Here is a 22,057-nt window from a genome sequence, read left to right on the forward strand (position 1 = left end):
TTTCGACACCCAATAATGTACAGTTGCATAGTGAAACGACACTTAACAAGAGACATTTCAGCTTTCAGTTAAAACCACAGGAAGAGGTGTACTGGACTTTAGTGGAAGTGAGAGACGATAACTTCCGTCACTGGCTTTAAAACTTCTTCCGTAGGAGGTTGGCTAAGCATTCAGTTCTGGTCTTTTCTGAAGAGAGATACTGTTCGGACTTTCCATTCTGAACATACTGATGAGGACATCTGCAATGGACAGGTCCTCTCAACGCTCCGCAGGACTATGTCATCCCGACACGCTCTCCGCCTTGGGCCTGCGACCGCCAATCACGTATGGTAATCACACAATTACATATGACTAAGTTAACTTACAAGGTTCCGGAAACGGTTTACCGTGTTTGTGTATCTAACCCAAGTGGTTCTCTAGTAATAAGAGAAATTTAATAAATTTAAATATAATTAAATTTTTCTTTTGTCTTCTTAAATGTTGTTTACTGGTTCACTGACTTAATGATTTCAAGTCTCATATGGTGACGAAAATATATGTGATAGTGTACTTAAACATACACAGAAAGGCAGATGTTAGTTGCGTATATCTTTCATAATGTGGATGCTATTGTCGTGCAGCTTTCTGAGCTGTAGCGGATTTTATGTAATCATTACATAATCCACATTGTTAGTACACGTATCGGCTCCCGCAGAAGGAAATCTAAGGGACAGCTTATTTTATTTTATATTCCTCATGTGACCACTGAGATCAGCAACTTTATTTCCTTCCACATCCCAATTCCTTAAGTAGCCACTAGGAAAAAAACAGTGACGTCGCTTCTTTGGAGACGAATTTGAGGCAGAGTCCTCCTTCTGATCCTCCACAACGTGGACAAGGGAAATTTGTTGGCTTTCTTCATACTAGACCGGAGGGACCGAGCCACTAAGGCAGCAACGCACTTTCCCACCGTCTTGAAAACCTAGTCTTTCGGCTGATGCGGGGGAGTAAAGTTCCAGAAAGTATTAAAAAGTCCTCTGTCCTCACGGCACTGAGACCGCTTTTAGCGGCGGGGCGAGTTGTGTTTGGGCGGTGGAGACTGACCGAGTCTGCCCCCACTATAAGGTTTTTGCTCTGGACTCAGCGTCGAGCGCGGGATGTTAAGTTCTGCGGCCAGACACTCCTTTTCCTGGCTTCGGTGAATACTGGCGTTTCTGCTAGAACGTGGTGCTAAGTGTAAATTCGAGATGAAACTTACGAGTTAGCTCGTGCTCTAACCAGGTGGCAATGGCACCACTAGGCGTTGAGAGTGAATCACTATCGAGCCGTGGCGGTTCGCTCACAGTCGATGTTCCTCCGATAACAGAATCTTTGGCCGCCCGCCGGACGATGAAGGCAGGGACGCTCTGGGGCCGACAGGAGGTGTCTCACGAGAGGCAAGTAAGATTGGGTCGGCGGAGTAGAGCCGCGATCTGGCGAGAGAGATTGCGAAGACTTGTGCTGCAGCGTCCAGCCCGGCGGTTGCGACCCGTGTTGTTCTCGGCCTCGCAGTGCATTGCTGTCGTCATCATCCTTAAACTGGACCGTAGACTTGTCTCACGTCGTCTTATATGCAAGGATTTATTTTCCTCCGCTGTTCCTCGTGGTGTCTCGAGCTGAACTTGAAAGGAATGAAGATTATTATTTTGGAAGCTTAGATATTACGTGTCCTTGCACTCTCAGCCCATGCTTCGCCTCTTCCTTTTCAATCACTTCTTGTGGTGTGAGAGAAAGGTAGCCTCGCAATTACGATTAGAGACTAGCTGCCCTGGAAAAATTGTATTATTTATATGTTGTTGTTGTTGTGGTCTTCAGTCCTGAGACTGGTTTGATGCAGCTCTCCATGGTACTCTATCCTGTGCAAGCTTTTTCATCTCCCAGTACCTACTGCAACCTACATCCTTCTGAATCTGCTTAGTGTATTCATCTCTTGGTCTCCCTCTACGATTTTTACCCTCCACGCTGCCCTCCAATACTAAATTGGCGATCCCTTGATGCCTCAGAACATGTCCTACCAACCGATCCCTTCTTCTGGTCAAGTTGTGCCACAAACTTCTCTTCTCCCCAATCCTATTCAATACTTCCTCATTAGTTATGTGATCTACCCATCTAATCTTCAGCATTCTTCTGTAGCACCACATTTCGAAAGCTTCTATTCTCTTCTTGTCCAAACTATTTATCGTCCATGTTTCACTTCCATACATGGCTACACTCCATACGAATACTTTCAGAAATGACTTCCTGACACTTAAATCAATACTGGATGTTAGTTGGCATATAAACTTGTACTACTGTAGTAGGTGTGGGCTTCGTATCTATCTTGGCCACAATAATGCGTTCACTATGCTGTTTGTAGTAGCTTACCCGCATTCCTATTTTCCTATTCGTTATTAAACCTACTCCTGCATTACCCCTATTTGATTTTGTGTTTATAACCCTGTAGTCACCTGACCAGAAGTCTTGTTCTTCCTGCCACCGAACTTCACTAATTCCCACTATATCTAACTTCAACTTATCCATTTCCCTTTTTAAATTTTCTAACCTACCTGCCCGATTAAGGGATCTGACATTCCACGCTCCGATCCGTAGAACGCCAGTTTTCTTTCTCCTGATAACGACATCCTCTTGAATAGTCCCCGCCCGGAGATCCGAATGGGGGACTATTTTACCTCCGGAATATTTTACCCAAGAGGACGCCATCATCATGTAATCATACAGTAAAGCTGCATGCCCTCGGGAAAAATTACGGCTGTAGTTTCCCCTTGCTTTCAGCCGTTCGCAGTACCAGCACAGCAAGGCCGTTTTGGTTATTGTTACAAGACCAGATCAGTCAATCATCCAGACTGTTGCCCTTGCAACTACTGAAAAGGCTGCTGCCCCTCTTCAGGAACCACACGTTTGTCTGGCCTCTCAACAGATATAATATGCTATTGTTCTTAAGACCGCATGGAGCGGCTTTAATTTACCCCTTAGAGCGCTGTAGCTTACGTAGTTTTCGTAGGCCAATTTGAGGTAGTTTTCCGACGTGATAGACCACAAGTGTCCCGTATCAAACTGTTCGTCTCAACTTGCTACCTCAATATGCTACCTCAAATTGGCCTACAAAATCTACGTAAGCCACAGCGCATGCGCGTCGAGCGAGGTTTTCAACATCCTCTCGGTCTCTTCGCACAAACCATTAGCTCTAGAGAAAAAAATGAATACGACCTTTCTTGAAGGAAATTTAATATAGTTTAATTTTGTACTGCTACACATATTTGCGGGGGGGGGGGGGGGGCGGTTTTCGAGTTATTCAACAAAAACGTACAAAAGTGATGTTAAATGTGTTCTGTCTCGGAAACCATTCGGAACATGGCATACGTCTATATGAAGTTTTTTGTTCAGAATCACTAATACTGTCACCCCTGAAAGTATGTACCTTTCCTCCTGACTCACCCTGTATAAGTGTTACCGATGATTCATTAAAGAAAATGCACAGTGAGTGAAATTCATCACTGCTCGGTTGTCTGGGCCTTAGAGCTTACGATGTATGCATTTATTCCTTTTCCAATCAGATTTAAGAGAGAAATGTGAGGCCTAGTGCCTCAATTTGAATCAGTCATGACTCAGTTCAGCCCTTCCACGTACAGTGAAAGGCTTAGCCGCCTATGGCGCTCGCCACGACAGCTGCAATCCCGCTTTGAATGCTAGGCTAACGTAAATTCCCAGTACGTAACCGCTGACAATGCGGAAAGTTTACAGATAATGTAATAGGCCACAAAAGTAGTAACCCCTTTCAACATAATCAATGTGACGGTAAAATATTTCTGCCGATTTGTACGCATTCTCTTTCCTCGCAGATGGTACATCTCATGGTATTACTGTACCTAATTACAGTTGTTGCACTAAAGTGAAAATTTTAATTCGTTTACTAACTAAATGTAACACTCGGCGTATATCGATACAACCGAGACTGTGTACCACATCGCTTTCATCGCATTCTGTCCTGTCAAGCGGAACGTATTATTACTCCCACAGATTACGCCGTTACATCGATGCTGTCAGTCATTACCATTCGCTATTGCTGTGAGCTTTGCATAATGTATGTAGTGGCTCGAGAAAAACGTATCGAAAAAATTTTGCTCTTTGCTGTGTAATACAACTAATGAATATCCGTCTGAAATACTTCCATTTTGCCGGCCGAAGAAGGCGAGCGGTTCTAGGTGCTACAGTCTGGAGCCGCACGATCGCTACGGTCGCAGATTCGAATCCTGCCGCGGGCATGGATTTGTGTGATGTCCTTAGGTTAGTTAGGTTTAAGTATTTCTAAGTTCTAGGGGACTGATGACCACAGCAGTTAAGTCCCATAGCGCTCAGAGCCATCTGAACCATACTTCCATTTTTATAAACAGAAAAACCATGTCTGCTTCCTTATCTGATTTCGAAATTTCTGGTCAAACTAAAACTCCCACAGGGAATGAAACGCATGCGAGACCTTCAAGAGTCACCAAAGTCAACGACATTATAGTCAGCGTTATCTTGCGCCTTACTCTTCATACCAGCAGTGAAGTCTGCATCCTTCTTTGAGAAGTGGATAAACAGTTATAAAATTTTACATTTGTCAGTAATATTATAATACAAGATGTGATACAATGGCATCTGGCTAACAACTCGTTCTCCTTTGGTGGTGCGCACAGAAATTTCCGATTTGTCTGCCTTTATATGTTGTAAAAACGGTTCACTGTCGGCGTTGGACTTTTAATCGGAGAACCTATCATACGTAAAACGCCATTTCATCCTCAGAACAGTTGTCAATAAACTGCAATCCCACAAATTTAAACAGCGATTTTCAGGCAATAGTTTTGCGCCTCACTAAAGAACAACGTGAAACAAGCAAAACGTCTCAGGCAGTAAATATGTATTTTAACGCCACGATAAAAATATTTAAAACAATGAACGTGAGATTTTTCATACTGAAGCTGCAGCACCTCATTTTTTCCCTCACAAATATCGTTTGATAAGTTTAAACACACTGCTTGACAAAAAACGAAAAGCACGCAGAAGGGGAGGAGGAAACGAAATGAAACATCGCAGGTAGAGACGATCTGTGATGTCTCAGTGATTACAAACTGGAGTGAAATCTATAAAATGTCTGTCAGTATGAGGCCTCTTGCCAGTATCACGTCGCACCCCCTCTGGTCTGGATGCTGTGACACCCCAATTATAGAACCCATAATGAACACCCTTTTGTTGCAAAAAGAAATAGACAGTGACAGTGATGGCAGTAATGGCAGCTACACGACAACAAAATTTACACTCTTCACAGTTTGATTAACAAGAATGTTATGTAAATACTAATACTTATCATAAAGAAAGGGCTGAATGAAAGAATACCACATGATACGAAACAGAAACATTAAAGAAAGAATTCAAAAAATTATTATTTACCAAGGTTAAAGCCCAGACCATAAACTGACCAAAGATAACATTCATCCTAGAAGAGAGTTTCCGCATCGAGCTGTTAAGTTCGCAGTGACTACAATGCAACTCGGCAATGGAGATTTTAACTTCACTTCTCTCTTGTACTCTTGCAATAGTAGTACTGATGTTAAGCGCTACTAGATTGTTTTAAAACCGGTCTGAAGTTTAAAAGTTTTACGGTTGGAAGTATTAGTCAGAAGTCCGACTGAAGTAAAATCATCTTTACCGTTTAGACAGATAACGGGATAGTTGATATATCTGGTAGAAAAGTAACTCGTGTGATTGTTGATTTGTGATGGGACTTAGCCTTCGTGATACTTAATAGTCACGAACATCAAAGGACACAGAAAGAGACTGATCGCCGACATAAATTCAATTATTAGACTTGAGTAGGCAACAGATAAACGCAAGCACGAAGAACTTACAATTGCGCCGTGTTGTCAGAAGGTATCTTCAAAGTTAGAATTGCTGATGTTAACAGACGCAGTCCCCTGAGTGATATATCGGTGTGTGTCCTCAGTGTAGGGACAAATAATTACGAAGAACAATAAGCTTTAATTCAGCTCTAATTCTTCGTGTCGCCAACATCATTTAATTTGTATTTGTGGAATTAACTGATTCTTCGGATAACATAAAAGTAAAAAGCGATTCAGTGACAATTTAACTGAGAACAACAGTAAGTTACACCAAAATACGACGCATTCTGAACATTGCTCAAGGATATGTTATCTCTGGCATTACGTCGTGTAGGTGTTGAATACGCGACGTAGCGACGCCTTGACGACGGAATAATAATTAACAACTCAATATCCTCGCAAAAATCATGATGTGACATCAGCTTGGGTGATGGATTGATGATTCAAGACGTTATATTTTCAACGTTTGAATACCCATTCTCAAACTGGGCTTAAGAACTACAGTTAGCAAGTTCGCGTGAACTGGAAAGTCTGTCGCTAACATCCAAAGGACTTTTGGTTATCATTTCAGATCAAGGGAGTCATTGCGTTATCGAGTGGTGCAGTCGCTATATTTATAAGTGGGGAAGATCGATAGACATCGAACACCATTGCTTTAATTACAAGCAAGGCCGGCGCACACACTCCGGCGTGCTGCTCCATCGAGACGTTGATATCACTTTTGAGAGACAGTGTCTGAAAAATAACCAAGCCGGGCAAGGCGTTTATTTTTATCATAGTTACAGATTGGCGTTGTCGTGATCGACTGACCCATGTTCCACGTCATCTCGACGGAGACAACCATCACCATTGAGCCGAGACAAAACGAGACGTCACAATGCATGCACTGATGTAGCTGGGAACGGTTTCATAAAGCCGTTGTATAGTCACCATAGGCAAGACAGCCCACAACTGTTGTTAACTAAACCTTAATGTTCCGAACATTGGCTCTGGAACAGAGTCGACGTCCGAGCTGGTCCCACACATGTTCTGTCAGGGACAGACCTTGCTGGCCAGGGCAATTCCTCGGCATCACGCAGACGCGCATGACATATCTGGAAGAGCTTTGTCCTGTTGAAATATAGCATCATGACATTTCCGCATGAGAGGACGCAGGATATCCGTGACAGACTGTTGTGAAGACAGAGTTCTCTCAAGCAGTACCAACCATTACAGAAAGTCATACCCGGTAGCTCCCCACACCACAACGCCAGTAGTAATACCGCCTTGTATCTCCAAAAGACTGGAGCAATGGGACCTCTCCCAGGGCGCCACCATACTACCGACGATGGTCATCTGGAGTAGTGAAAAATCACATCACATCGCTGAACCCAAAGCAATGACGTGCATCACTAGTCCTTGCTTCCCAGTCGTGGCATCACTCCAAACATGGCGTTTTGTGTGGTTGTGTCAGCGCCAGCTTAGGCATGGAATGATAATTATCTTGTCAAGCAGTTGCTAGTCTCCAATGAATGACACAAAATGTTGCAGAGAGACCAGATCTTCTTTCCTGGAAGGCAGACGCTCATATGAAACGCCTAAGATATACTTGGTGAGGCGATCCTCTGTTGCGGTGGTCAGACATCGTTAACCATGTAAGGTGGCAGAATAAATAAAGGTCAGATTCGCACCTTACATGGGAGCTTTATACATCGCAACGGGAAGGTATGACAACTAACTTATTCGGCGGTAATGAGCAAATTGCCTATCAGTATGTAATGCAAACAGGAATTACACTCAATAGACAGTAATTAACACACCGTTCCTATAACGCATGTTTGAGGGTAAGGTGAAACAAGCAGCGAGAGGCATTTTAGTTTGGAATTCAGAGGGATGGCGGCAGAGGCAATGCCGCGCTACAGGGGGTACAAAGGAAACCACTTAAAGGAGTGTCCCAGGCAGAAAGTGAACAACCGACCAGTTGACTCAGACGGGGAGAGCGAGTATAATGGCCAATCTGAGGGAGGACAGGAGCGAAAGCTTTTAGAAAACTGCATTTCGGAATTCCAAATGGATATGAAACAAGACCAGTGACGCATTTTGGATCACATGTCCAGCGAGTGGTACTCGTGTGAGAGAGTCAATGTACGCATTTAATCAATTGGCGGAAACACGCTAGAAAGGAGAAAAGAGCCAAAGTTTCAACACAATGTTGTGGTAGAGACCTTGAGATTGGTAGAGAGAGTTTCCACGAAATAAGGGGAACGCTTCTATTGGTCGAAAAAAGCCATGACGTGAAGAACGAAAGAACCCAGGTGGGGAAACAGTTTGACTATGAGTAAGACAAGACGGAAATTTTCGTGGACTCTTCTCTGAACTGACGTTAATGCAGAACAGAACGCATAACGCTCTGTATGACACAGAGGAGTAACTTGTGTGAACACTGCGTTCACAGCGGCTGATATCCAGCTAGAAATTAGCTATAGCATCGTTTAGCTCCAGCTGTGGAGAAACGAACCAGCCAATTAGTTAATTGCTCTTGCGAGAACTGAGAGAGCATTATAATATGTACACTGCTCCAACCATGCGCGTGTACATGGCCACATTCTAAGACTAGGGATGAGTACATGTTCTCTCGCGTAAAGAGAAACATAGGGCAAGTTTCTGCTGGAAAATTCAGCAAAGGAGTAATTAGTGTTATAGGAATTTCAGCGGAAGAGAGTGGCCCAGCAGATGACAGCTCATCGCAGCTTAAGGTAAATACCGTGTGCAGAGGCGTAAGCTTGTTGGTTCACAGCTTACGTCCACTGTAAACTCGAGCGACCTTGGGTAATCTTTCGCTCAATTTGTCACGTAACTAACCATCCACTGTAGACATGACTGTCATCCTAAAAACAGTGCCGAACTTTGAGCCGGACTCGGACGATTTTCGTACTACTGACCAATATCATAACGTAATTGTAGGAAAAATTTTGTAGAGAAACCTCTAGTTAAACTTTAATATTGTCATGTTTATGATAATTTAACCTTCTGAGAGTTAATATTTAACGTTGTTGTGTTTAGGATTATTTCACTTTTTTGTGTTGATGAGATGCATTATCCTGACAACTGTCTTTTGTTGTCACATTGAAAACTGTGTAAAGGCGTGTATTTTTGTGCTAATATTGCGGCATTAAACATGTCATTTCAACTGACACAGTTGTCTTCAATCCTATAATAAGTAAACCACAAATATTGCACCTTACAACCGGAATCTCGACGGTTAAGACTGCCCTCACGTTCCCATGCAGTCCAACGTCGGATGGATATCACATCCGAATACGGCACAATGCTGGATATTGCACGATTTGACCAGTGGGCCAAATGGAGATCCACAATCAGCCCCCTTTAAAATTCGTCACATGCTGATAACCCTGTCTCACATGAGAAACTGGAGTCTCTGTGTCCCTCACAGGATTCATTCAACATCCAACGCTATTCATGGTCTTGTATACACTCTCAGCCCTGCTAACAACACTAAACACGAACAACGCTAATACAGTATTGTGCCCATTCTAACTTTCACAGAATATTATAACTCTAATCATCTACAGATCTGCCGACATTGTTCTTGTGAATGAAGTTCCACTGATATCAGGCCAGCTCTTCTGAGTACTTCACTTTTTTTCGCCAACGGAACATATGTTTTCGCATAGAGTAATAGTTACAAGTTGTCACAATAATTTTCATACAAGAGACAAGGCCACCAAGAATTTATTTCTTTTATTGAAACTATGGCACGACTGCTACGGTCACAGGTTCGAATCCTGCCTCGGGCATGGATGTGTGTGATGTCCTTAGGTTAGTTAGGTTTAAGTAGTTCTAAGTTCTAGGGGACTGATGACCACAGTAGTTAAGTCCCATAGTGCTCAGAGCCATTTGAACCATTTGAAACTACGTTGTGCCTTAGCTCGAGAATCTAATTTCTCGACGAGACAGATTAAGTGATATGAATATGCCATAGACTGGACTTGAAATTAAGGATCTAAACTGTGTTAACGTTTTAGACTAACTATCGTTTATACTACGCGTAAAAGAACGCTACACATACCAGCATTTAGTGTTGATTGACGGACATATGCAGAAGGAATACAATAAAAACGAATGAATAACTTTGAGAGAAAATAGTGAAAGCAAAAAAGAATTATAGCTGCAAAAAGGTAAAGCACGAAATTGGGAATATTGCCGTCTACAAGATGAGATTAGCGTAGTTGCAAAATGGCATAGCAGGAATCGCTGGAAGAAAAACTCTAAGTTGTTGAAGCATGAGTGACTATGGGAAAGAGAGGCGTAATCTAAAGGACAACAGAAATAAAGCTTTCGGCTGTTAGGCCTCCGTCAACAATAGACGCAGACACACACAGACGTAAATGCAACCCACACACACAACTGCAGTCTCAAGCAACTGCAGTCGTGTATGTGAGTTGCGTTATCGTGTGTGTGTGTGTGTCTGTGTGTGTGTGTGTGTGTGTGCGTGTGTGGGTGGGTGGGTGGGTGGGCGTCTACGTCAATTGTTGACGAAAGCCTTAATGGCCGAAAGCTTTATTTGTGACAGTCTTTTAGTTGTTCCTATTTGCGACTCAGCATTTGTGAGAGCAAAAGTCCAAATATAAATATATAGGGAGAGAGAGAGAGAGAGAGAGAGAGAGAGAGAGAGAGAGAGAGAGAGATGTCAAAGACAGTAACAGATAAAAAAGAGAAAACTGAACAGTGGAAGAAATATATGAGACTATACAAAACGACAAATCTGAAGACAATATTATGTAAAGGGAAGAGGAAGACATGAGAGATAGGTTAGTGAAGAAGAACTTGACAGATCACTGAAAGACCTAAGTCGAAACAAAGCTCCTGGGTTAGACAACATTCCCTCTAAATTATTGAGATACTTGACAGAATACACCTTGATAAAACTATTCCGACTGATGTGCAAGACACATGCGGTAGCCAAAATACCATCAGACTTTTAAAAAAAATTGAGAATTTGTGGTACGGACTATGGAACCAAACTGCTCAGGTCATCGGTCCCTAGGCTTACACACTGATTAAACTAACTTAAACTTACTTATGCTAAAGACAACACACACACCCATGTCCGAGGGAGGTCTCGAACTTCCGACGGGGGGAGCCGCCCGGACCGTGACAAAACACCTCTGAGCACGCGGCTAAAACGCGCGGCAGGCAGCAATAATTGAATATACTTTCTGGTATAGTGATTTTAGCAGTAACGGCAGCCTTATGCTTACTGCAATGCTTAAGACGTTACTTTCGTTAATCAGTAACAAATAATGTAAAATAGAAAATTGCCATTCATGTTTTGAAAGTTGAATCGTAATGTCCTTTCTGTTCAGAAAGCAATATTTAATAAAAAAAAAAAGGCTGAAAGCTATCACTGGATACTGATAGCAGTGATGATTGTTAAAATCATTTAACCTGAGCATGACTAGTTACTTTTGTAAATACTTTTTTAATGATCTTTTCCGCAAATTAAGGTTATTACCTTTTCTTTCAGAAAACCTAGATCACGCTGGCATTACTATTTAACTGTCATTCAACTGTGGGCTGTTAACATAAAGCATTGACAAACTCTGACTGTTTCAAACCGATCACATAAAATGTTATTAGATTAGCGTTCACTCATTTAAATAAGTTTCTGTCTCTTAATACAACACGGAATTTCGCTTAAGGAAAGAAAGGATCCTATCATGGAAAATGTTCGGGTTGTAACATAACAATTAGTATCACAATTAAAAACTATAATTTGAACACTAGCAGTTCTAAGTGTCTGCACAAACTCGTACGATAAACTGTTTAGACCTTACTTTGTGCTGAATCTTCTTAAGTGCTTTGGCGGATAACATGATGTACCAATAAACGGTACAGGCATCGATTTACAATATACAGCATCGGGCCCACATTACGTTTTGTTGCCAGTTAAGCCCTTGGAGTATTGCATCGTACCCACATAATTCCAAATACTGCCTGTCCATACAAAGTCTTTCATTGCAGCATAACGACAAACAGCTGCGTCATAAGCACACACAGATCTCAGTACACTTTGACTGCAATGCATTTTACGTCTCAACCAGAAGCAGTCTAGTAACGCAAAGTAATGAGTGCCTATCTAACAACTATTTCGCAGATAGACGCGTCCGAAGACATTAATGAAGCCTACCGACCGATACTTTTACAGATGATGTTACATCCTACATCGTTGACTATTCCAGCGTACCTACATGTACTTAATACTTTCAACATTTGTCATTAATGTATTGACATATAGCTCACTACATTAAATAACATTAATAAAAATATTCGTAGTATAAACATTACAGAAAAAATATACACAATCCTAACCATACATGACAACGAGAAATCGATAATCCGCTGTGTTATAGTGTTAAAGTATCACAAAATACATTTGCGCTATTTTGCTCGTAAAATGGGTACTCTAATATGTTGCGTTGTTTCAGTAGCAAAAATTGCTCCTTCACTTCATTAGTAACAAAAACGCAACCAGTGCGTTTACTCGAACAAAATTTCCTATCTCAATACGCCCTTCGAGAGTAGTGATGATTACAGGACAAGTTCTTCATTCTAATTACCATTTTCGCCAAGTATATCCGGAGGAAATGTTTCGTTTTGCAGAAGAGTGTAAACAAATTCCCTTGATAAGTTTTCCAGACACCACCAACAACTAACCCTTACAGAAGGTAGTAGTAGTAGCTGTAGTTGCCTTCAGTTGAAAGCCCGGCTTGATACGGCTCTCCATACTACCCTCTCCTGTGAAAGCCTCTTCATCTCCGAGTAACTACTAAAACCCACATTCATTTGACCCAGCTTACTGCATGCATCCCTTGGTCTCCCTTCCACACTTCCCTCCAGTACCAATCTGACGATTCCTTGATGTCTCAGAATGTGTCCTGTCAACCAGTCCCTTCTCTTAGTCAAACTTTATCGTAAATTTCTTTGTTCCCCACTTCGATTCATTACTTCTTCATCAGTTAGTCGATCTAACCATTAAATCTTCAGGATGCTTCTGTAGCACCAAGTTTCAAAATCTTCAGTTTCCTTCTTGTCTGAATTATGTACAGTCCACTTTTCACTTCCGTACCAGCCTGCACTCCACAAAAATCTCTCCAGAGAAGACTTCCTAGCACTTGTATTTATATTAGATGTTAATAAATTCCTCTTTTTCAGTAATTTTTTCGTCCTATAGCCCGTATGCATTTTACATCCTCTCTACGTCAGCCATCATCAGATATTTTACTTTCGAAATAGTAAAAGTCGTTTATAGTTCTCCGTTTTATCTCCTACTCTAATTTCCTCAGAATCATCTCATTTGATCGACCACATTTCATTACCCTTGTTTTGTTTTTGTTGATGTTCATCTTCAAACTTCTTTGCACTATTTAGTCCAGTAAACTGATCTTCCAAGTCCTTTTTTGACTCTGACAGAATTACAATGTCATCCGCAATCCTCAAAGTTTTTATTTCTTCTCCATGAGCTTTACTTTCCACTCCAGTTTTCTCTTTGATTTCTTTTACTGGGGGCTCGATATGCAGACTGAATAAAATTCGGGATATACTACACCCTTATCTCACTGTCTTCTCAAACAATGCTTCCTTTCATAATCTTTGAATCTTATAACTGAAGTCTGGTGTCTGTATAAACCGTAAATAACATTTCGTTCCCTATATTTTACCCCTGCTACCTTCAGAATTCGAAAAAGTATATTCCAGTCAACATTCACCTGAATCTGTCAATGCTACAAACGTAGGCCTGCCTTCCTTTAACCTGTCTTCTATGATAAAACACAGTGTCAGTATTCCCTCCGTAATCCTAAATTTCCTCTCCAAGGTCGATTTATATCAGTTTCTCCATTCTGCTGTAAATAATTTCGCATCAGTATTTTGTAAGCATGACTTATTGAATTGAAAGTTCGGCAATATACCACTTGTCAACTCCTGTCTTGTCTGTTATTTGAATTCTTACATTCTTCTTTAAGTGTGACGGTATTTCGCCTCTTCGTTTATTTTGTCCACTGGGTGGAATAGTTTCGTCGTGGCTGGATCTCCAAACGATCTCAATAATTGTGAGAGGATGTCATCTACTCCTAGGTCTTTCAGTGCTGTGTCAAATTCCTCTCGCAGTTTCTCATCTACCAACTCATCATCATCTATTTCGTTTCCCAATTCCGAAACACTGTCTTCAAGTTAAGTTCTCCTGTGTGGTCCTTCTATGTATTCCTTTCAATTTTCAGCTATCCTTTCTTTCCTTAGTACTGATTTGCCATCTGACCTCTTTATACAGCAGCTCCTCTTTTCTCCAAAGTTCTTTAATTTCGCTGTTGGTGTTGTCCACCTTTCTATTTGTTGCGCGTGCTTCCACACGCTTGCACTTCTCATCTAATCAATGTTAGATTGTCATCTTCCATTTCCTGTCAGCGTCGTTTTTCGTTCTTCTATATTACCTCGTGCCTGCTTCATTTTCTGCATTGTTACGTTTCCTTCTACTGTCAGTTTGATTAAATACCTCATGATTTATCCAAATATTTTTATTGATATATTTCTATTTGCCCATCTGAACCTCGGCTGCCTTAAATATTCCATCTCTGAAAGGTACCCATTCGTCCTCTATTGTGCTCCTTACCCCTGCTTCAGTCAAATGCTGCCTAATACTCGTTTTTAATTCTGAACAACCTCTGGCTCTTTCAGCTTATCGAAGTCCCATCACCTTAATTTCCAAATTTTCTGCCATTTCTTCAGTTTTAAGCTACAGTTCATAACCAATACATTCTGTTCAGAAACCACACCAGACTCTGGAAATGTTTTGTAGTTTAAAAGCTTGGTTCTAAATCTCGGTCTTATAATTGTGTAATCTATTTGAAACCATCCTATGTCCGTAAACTCTTCCACGTGCACAAGCTTCTTTCATGATTTTTAAACCAAGAGTTAGCGGTTATTAAATTGTGCTCTGTGCAAAAAAATGGTTCAAATGGCTCTGAGCACTATGGGACTCAACTGCTGAGGTCATTAGTCCCCTAGAACTTAGAACTAGTTAAACCTAACTAACCTAAGGACATCACAAACATCCATGCCCGAGGCAGGATTCGAACCTGCGACCGTAGCGGTCTTGCGGTTCCAGACTGCAGCGCCTTTAACCGCACGGCCACTTCGGCCGGCTGTGCTCTGTGCAGAATGTCAGACGTCTTCCTCTTTCATTCATTTCCACCTGCCTCGTTCTCCTACTATTTTCCCTTTTTTCCTTCTCTTCCTGTGCCTACTGCCAACGACCTTGCCATAGTGGTAACACAGGTTCCCATCAGATCACCCACGTTAAGCGCTGTCGGGCGTGGCTATAACTTGGACAGGTGATCATCCAGTCTGTCAAGCGCTATTGGCAAGCGGAATACACTCAGCCCTTCTGAGACAAACTGTGGAGCTACTTGACTGAGAAGTAACGGCTTCGGTCACGAAAATTGACAACGATCCGGAGAGGGGTGTTCTAATCACACGGCCCCCATCTCCGCATCCAGTAACGCCTAATGGCTCACAAGGGAACCTCCCCATCGCACCCCCCTCAGATTTAGTTATAAGTTGGCACAGTGGATAGTCCTTGAAAAACTGAACACAGATCAATCGAGAAAACAGGAAGAAGTTGTGTGGAAGCGTGAAAAAAATTAGTAAAATATACAAACTGAGTAGTCCATATGCAAGATACGCAACATCAAGGAAAGTGCGAGCTTAGCAGCGCCGTGGTCCTGTGGTTAGCGTGAGTAGCTGCTGAACGAGAGGTCGTTGGTTCAAGTTTTCCCTCGACTGAAAATTTTACTTTCTTTATTTTCTCAAAGTTATGATCTGACCGTTCGTTCATTGTCGTTTCTGTTCACTGCAATAAGTTTAGTGTCTGTGTTTTGCGACCGCACCGCAAAACCGTGCGATTAGTAGACGAAAGGACGTGCCTCTCCAATGGGAACCGAAAACATTTGATCGCAAGGTCATAGGTGAACCGATTCCTCCAAGGGAAAACACGTCTGATATATTCTATACGACACTGGTGACGGCATGTGCGCCACATGACAGGAATATGTTGTCGACCCATCTAACTTGTACACTTAGCGAATGGGTAAAAAGATTCTTGTACCTTACCCGATTTAGGTTTTCTTGTAGATGTGATAATCACTCCCAAAATAGTGATGAAAACATAAGAGTTTGTCACATAAACTGAAAATAAAAAATTAAAATTTTCACTCGAAGGAAGACTTGAACCTAGGACTTCTCATTCCGTCGCTGCTCTCGCTAACCACGGGACCACGGCGCACCTTGACTCCCACTGTCCTTGATGTTGCCTATCTTCGCGTGGACTACTAAGTTTGTATATTTTACTAATTTTTTTCATAGTTTCACACAACTTCTTCCTGTTTTCTCGATTGATCTGTGTTCAGTTTTTCAAGCTCTATCCACTGTGCCAACTTATAACTAAATCTGAGGGCGGTGCGATGGGGAGGTTCCCTTGTCAGAATGACACGGTCGGTCGGTCAGTATTGTTGGGGTCTTCCGTGACCTGTTTGGACGGAGTTTAGTTTACCCTTCATTTTAGTTTTCCTTTGCCTACTACCATACTCCAGACTCCCATCACAATCGTATTTTCACCCTCATTATCTGAATAATTTCCTTAATCTCATTATGCATTCTTTTTATCTCTTCATCATGTGCGGAGTTGACCGGCCGGAGTGGCCGAGTGGTCCCAGGCGCTACAGTCTGGAACCGCGCGACTGGTACGGTCGCAGGTTCGAATCCTGCCTTGGGCATGGATGTGTGTGATGTCCTTAGGTTAGTTAGGTTTAAGTAGTTCTAAGTTCTAGGGGGCTAATGACCTCAGAAGTTAAGTCCCATAGTGCTCAGAGCCATTTGAACCATATGCGGAATAGTTTATCATACGGGCCTTGTGCTACTGGCGAGCTTTGCACCTGCTTCACAACTGGAAAATTATTTTCGTCTGTGACTCAGTTCTGGTACTTCTCATAGTTCGTTTGTCAGACATGGTGTTTTTATATTAAAAGATGCATTACCGAACAATAACGATTCACAATAATTCGTACAATAGTTTGAACTTGTGGTCCAGTATTCAAATAAAATTTCATATGTATGATTATAATTAGTTGATAAAATTGGGTTTTTTTAATCACTGTTACTATTGAAAACATGCGATGCTAAGAAGATTCTCGCGAATTCGTTGTTGTTGTGGTCTTCAGTCCAGAGACTGGTTTGATGCAGCTCTCCGTGATACTCTATCCTGTGCAAGCTTCTTCATCTCCCAGTACTTATTGCAACCTACGTCCTTCTGAATCTGTTTAGTGTATTCATCTCTCGATCTCCCTCCGCAATTTTTACCCTCCGCGCTGCCCTCCAATACTAAATTGGTGATCCCTTGATGCCTCAGAATATGTCCTATCAACCGATCCCTTCGCCTAGTTAAGTTGTGCCACAAATTTCTCTTCCCACCAATTCTATTCAGTACCACCTCATTAGGTATGTGATTCTGTAGCACCACATTTCGAAAACTTTCATTATCTTTTTGTCTAAACTATTTATTGTCCACGTTTCACTTCCATACATGGCTACACTCCATACAAATACTTCCAGAAAAGACTTCCTGACACTTAAATCTAAGCTCGATGTTAACAAGTTTCTTTTCTTCAGAAACGCTTTCCTTGCCATTGCCAGCCTACATTTTATATCCTCTCTACTTCAACCATCATCAGTTATTTTGCTCCCCAAATAGCAAAACTCCTTTACTACTTTAAGTGTCTCATTTCCTAATCTAATGCCCTCAGCATCACACGATTTAATTCGACTACATTCCATTATCCTCGTTTTGCTTTTGTTGATATTCATCTTATATCGTCCTTTCAAGACACTGTCCATACCGTTCAGCTGCTGTTCCAGGTCCTTTGCTGTCTCTGGCAGAATTACAATGTCATCGGCGAACCTCAAAGTTTTAATATCTTCTCCATGGATTTTAATTCCTACTCCTAATTTTTCTTTTGTTTCCCTTACTGCTTGCTCAAGATACAGACTGAATAACATCGAATTCGTTAAGACGGGATAAAAAAATTTACTGACCTTAGTTTACTCAAATATGATTCAATATTGGAAATACTGATTACTTTTATTGTTTCAAAGGAAGAATCGATAATCACGAGAAATCTCTTACATTTACATTTATTTTTACTTGTCAAAATTAGCGAATATTAAGATATTTATTACAACTCGGAGCCGTTGTCATTTAGAACAATGGCACTGACCTTTGCACCAATGTTCCCCTATAAAATTTCCATAAAGAACTTAATTTATCGCTTTATGAAGATAGGAGCTAGTACAAATAAACACTGACAACACTTCTAAGCGGTATTTGATTATATTTAGGCTAAATATTACATGAAACTTACACGTTTTCGTGCCTCGTCACAGAATGGCTTCTTACACTACGAAAAAAGAAAAGGGAAGAGAGAGATCTTTCTGCAAGAAACAGAGATTACAATTACATTCACAGAACATATTAATTGATTGCAAAGTCTTTGTTATTTTTCTGAGAAGAGATAATATTTATATTTCGTTACGACATCAGTTTTGGTATATTTGCGAAGTTTCTGAATAGCATTTTTATCACGTTATGTGGCGTACCGCCACACTGTCTTGGCTAGGATAATGGGTTCACTATGCTGCTCATAGGAACATCACACACAGAAGAAAGAACATAACTGAAATAACTTGGTCATAGCGTTCGAATCGTTCTCAGAACGTTTCAAATCTCTTAAAAAATGATACTAGTAAAAAACTTTAGATGCAGTTTAATGGTTAAGAACGATACACCCACGTAAATGTTCTACAATAATGTCCGAAGACCAATATTCACCTGATCAGTTATCCTCTACTCCGCTCAAACATTTTATCGTAGACAGAGTAATAAATATAGCTATGGTGAGGCACTCAGACGACAGAAAAATGAACACAGAATCCAAAATTTGACGTATTTTCACTTCATGAGCCCTAGGAAATTGTTACATCAGCGCCTGCAACTCAGAGAGAACTGCTATTCTCGAATACATAAAAACTGCTTGTTCATATTTGAGTGTGCAAAAAAGTTATGAAAACATGTCAGCCATTCATTTGTTATCTCTCTGTCTATCGGTCAAGCTGGATAAATATAATAAATATACCGTTTCAAAAACAATTCAGTCCTTGTCAATAAGACAATCACCCAAGCTATATAATGTGAATAGGTAGATCATCAAAGCCCCTTATTATTAATTTATTTGCTGGCTTATGCAGTACATAACATGTACCCAATACTTAATGTACTGGTGGTATGGTTCAAAATTATTGCGTTAGTGTTAAAAAGCACATATTAGCGAAAAGAAGATGATTCATTAGCGTGCAAAACTTAAGAACGAAAGTGTGTCACTGCCAAGTAATGTAGCTCGATGAAATTTGTATTATATATAGAAAGAACTGATACAGTATAGTACAGAAGTTAACTGAAAGAAATACGCAATGAGGAGGAACGGAAATGACACTTTTAATACAAGAATAATAATTGCGCTTGAAGTCACACCGTTTGTGATGGCTCCCTGGACGTTAGAAAAGTTACGACATGGTTCTTAATGAGGTATGTAATCGCCTTGGACGACAATGCACGATCTGCAACATGCTCCCATGCTGCTGAAAAGATTCTTTTGTCACGTCCAGGTGCTATGTTCCTTCCCACCGACACATCCTGCGAAAGCTACTATCGGCCTTAAGTTTTGCACACCAGTGTAACAATACCTCATAGCATTGGTAAATAATGCAATTATTTAAGAATGTTGAAAAAACGTAAAAATAGTACAGATACCAGAATTTTATCACGACGTTAAACCGCAACATTACATTCTGTACATTTTCGTTATACGATGGCTTTCATAATGGTAAATATTAGTTTACACGTAAATAACGCTCTATCACCTAACACACATTCCAAGAGGGCTTACAGAAGTACTCCATTGGAACAAGCATTCAATTAATTTGCTTCTTTTGTTGGGATAAATGTTTCGCAAATGAAAAGTAAGCGCTCCAGAAACACTGTTCCGCGTATCAGAACGAGTATAAGTCCCCTTTAAAAAGCAATGTGTAATCTAAAAACTGTGTGAAGTACACTGTTTACTGTAAATTACGTGCTTCGGTTGCTCTTCACGATTACATCGCATATCTCTTTAAAAATATTGTGCAACTAGAATGAAAGCAAAACCGAATGTAAAGCGTAGCCCACTTTTCCAATGAATGTCGTATTTATGTTCATTTTCTGTGGGCTATTCTCGTCATGTGTCCGTCACTGCTTCAACAGCAATGAACAGAACACTTGCGAAATTGATGCTATCCACTGCGAATGAAATTTGAATGTGACAGCACACTAATTGAATCTCACTGGATTTCTGCATTAAAGCAATTCATTCAACAGAGTTTTATTATTTCAGCGCTGTGGCTGTTTCACTACCACACCATTAAAAACTGTAATTCAAAGTATAAATTTACTGCTGGACTACATTAATTACGGAAAAAATTTCTTAATCCTTATTAATACATTATAAATACGATTTACTGCGATTTAAACGGTGTTCATTCAATAATGTAGCTTTGCATACCAACATCTGTTTGGGTTATTCACCAGTACGCTCTAATTTCAGTACCATCCAACTGCACCCAGATCCATAATTACAACCAGTTATCCTCTTCCGTCTAGCCTATTATCGATTTAAATTTGTCACGTAAACAAATCAGGTTGTATTTTCTACACAGCCATAGTCTCAGAATGTCCGCTTACGACAAAATGGCATGTCACGTAAACACAAAAAATATCAAAATACACACAAATAAATTTACTCGATATGCAAGCAAATGTACTCGACCTTGCCTATCATCTTAAACTGACAATTCTGCGACAGCAACGTCATTCGCAATTAAAAATAGAATAATGATACCTCGCGGGGAAAAATACAGTTAAAATCCTGGATCATCGTGGGATTATGATTAGGAGACAGGAGAAACAAGATAGTTGGCTAAATGGTTCAAATGGCTCTGAGCACTATGGGATTCAACTGCTGAGGTCATAAGTCCCCTAGAACTTAGAACTAGTTAAACCTAACTAACCTAAGGACATCACAAACATCCATGCCCGAGGCAGGATTCGAACCTGCGACCGTAGCGGTCTTGCGGTTCCAGACTGCAGCGCCTTTAACCGCACGGCCACTTCGGCCGGCCAAGACAGTTGTGTTGCAAATTTTTTATTGTTATCCTTATTTCGTATGGAAGTTGTGTGATACTCCGTCATATTTTTTAATAACTATTATTTCTCTAACGTTTGTCAAAAATGTAACATGGAGCGCGATATGTGTGACTAAAATGAATGTTATACCACACGTTACTCATGTCAGAATACAAAATTAAATTGATAGTGATTACCAAACCGAACGTGATCTCTGAATTTGAGGATTAGCCCTCAGGTACTGGAATCAAAGCCTCTAAATGTAGACTCATGGATCAAAGAGTGCCGTGATGTGCTTCTAGAGATTTACCCTAATTCTTGTACGACTTAACGAACACCAACCGTGTTTGCTGGTGGCGTAGGTAGTTTGGAAATTGGGAATCATCTAATTAAAATCGTTTGCTCTGGTAACTAAGTAACATACCGTTGACCGATGTTCATATCCATCTATGGCATTTTAGCCACAATAAATTGTGAAAAACCTAAAATCCGTTTCCAACATTTCAAACTTTCGAGCTCTTTCAGTGGAAAAATTAAATGCCGGTGAATTATAGCTAACTATTTTGCATTTCAAATGCCAATATTAGAAAGTTGATAATTTCATGTCTCTTTTTACACCAGTCACTCCAAGTACAGTCAAGATTCGTTAATATGTATTGCAAATTTCAACACGTGATCTTAGATATTATATTTTATATACAATCAACGTATAAAGCACTGATAAAACACTGTGATGCAACATAATTTATGGAGGAAAATTTCTACAACCTACTTTTGTGCGCTGAGTATGTCATACTCTGGCCTCATTAATGAAAAATACTTTTTAGAAACTTAAATTACC

Source organism: Schistocerca serialis, chromosome 2 (assembly GCF_023864345.2).
Source record: "Schistocerca serialis cubense isolate TAMUIC-IGC-003099 chromosome 2, iqSchSeri2.2, whole genome shotgun sequence".
NCBI lineage: Eukaryota > Metazoa > Arthropoda > Insecta > Orthoptera > Acrididae > Schistocerca > Schistocerca serialis.